The following is a 1,996-nucleotide window of genomic DNA, read 5'->3' on the forward strand; positions in this document are numbered from 1 at the left end:
AATGGTTTATGCTATAAATCTCCTCTTATTTTCTCCCTCAAGTACTTTGTTGTTTTTAATCGTGGTAAAAAAAAAAAGTAGGTAACATAAATTTTTACCATCTTAACTGGAGGGGTATAGCAGGAGTTATTCAATGGGTATAAAATTTCAGTCATGCAAGATGAAAATGTTACAGACATCTGTTTTACAACAACGTGCATATACACAGTTAACTCCGCTGCAATGAACACTGAAAACGGGTTGATAGGGTACATTTATATAATGTCCTCACAACATTAAGACTTTCAATATGAACATGAGGTGTCTTCTCATCTCATTTATTTGTGTCTTTAATTTCTTTTAACAGTGTTTTATAGTTTTTAAGTTTTCAGTATGCCTCCTTGGTTAAATTTTATTATTTTTGATGCTATTGTAAATGAAATTTCTTTTTAATTTCCGTTTTGGATTGTTCACTATTAGTGAATAAAAATGTAACTGATTTTATGTATCGATTTTGTATCCTGCAGTTTGGCTGAATGTTTATTACTTCCAACAGGTGTGTGTGTGTGGACTCTTTAAGGTTTAGCACTGTCTGTTACAGGTTTAAATGTGAATTTCATTACTTCTGACCACATCATGTGCCATCGTGTGATTCATTCGTCTCCTTTAAGTGATATGTTTCCTTGGCAAGGCACCCCTGGTTTTCCTCTAGCTCCTGTTCCCCAAACAGTGGTGCAAAGAATGTTCTTCTATGTGCCACTTTATAGTTCTGCGCATGAGTTTCTTTATGGCCCATTCCCAAGGGTGGGATCGCTGATCCTCAGGTGTACACGGAAGTGATTTCACCAAGGAAGGCCAGAATGCTCTCCAAAATGACAATGCCACTCTTCACTCCCAGAGTACTACATATTAGGTTCCTATTTTCCCCCAAACCATCCAGGATGTGTATGAAGAAATATCTCACTTTTCTGATCATTGACAAGGTTGGGCATCTCTTCATGTACTTAATAACCATTTGGATTTCATCTTTTTTTTTAATTAAATGATAGCTGTATACATTATTGCAAACATGGGGTACAGTGTAGTGTTTTCGTATACAATTTGAAATACTTTCATCAAGCTGGTTAACATAGACTTTATGTCATTTACTTAGTTATTGTGTTAAAACATTTATACTCTAGTTCTAGAAAAGTTCACTTGTACCCTTGTTAGACAGACCATATAGGTGATCTTTCCAGTCACCCTCCCACCACCCAGTCACCCTTCTCCCCTCCCCTTCCCCACACCCTCCCCATATTCTTAGGCTAGAATTAAGTTATAGCTTTCATTTGAGAGCTATAAATTAGTTTCATAAAAGGGCTGTGTACATTGGATACTTTTTCTTCCATTCTTGTGATACTTTGCTAAGAAGAACATTTTCCAGTTCCATCCATGTAAACATGAAGGAAGTGAAGTCTCCATTTTTTCTTTAGGGCTGCATAGTATTCCATGGTGTATATATACCACAGTTTATTGATCCATTCGTGGATCGATGGGCACTTGGGCTTCTTCCATGACCTGGCAATTATGAATTGTGGGTTTCCTCTTGATTATTTGTTTAACTTACCTACTACGTTCTCTATCTTTTCCTTGTTGATTTTCAAGAGATTTCTGTATAATCCTGGTGTGCATTTCTTGTTGGTTTCAAATATATTTTTCCTAAACTGCCACTCAGCTATGTGTAAATTTCACTAGACAGCCTCTTAAGTGTGCCACAGAAAATTTTAAAGATCATTAATTAAATTATTTTTGAAAGAAGTTCAAAGCACAGCAAGTGTATTCTTTTTTTTTACTCTTTTTTTTTTGATCAACATTATTTAAGTGTGCTACAAAAGTTTAATTAGAGGGCCAAGTATGCCATGAGATAAAAAAGGTTGAAAAACCCTGGTAGAGAGGAAATATATTAATCTTTGCAAAATGATCAGTTTCCAGCAAGCTTGCTGAACTCTTTTATACGTTTGAATAATTTGTTGATTAT

The sequence above is a fragment of the Otolemur garnettii genome, unplaced genomic scaffold (genome assembly GCF_000181295.1).
Source record: "Otolemur garnettii isolate 467f Iridium unplaced genomic scaffold, OtoGar3 scaffold00022, whole genome shotgun sequence".
NCBI lineage: Eukaryota > Metazoa > Chordata > Mammalia > Primates > Galagidae > Otolemur > Otolemur garnettii.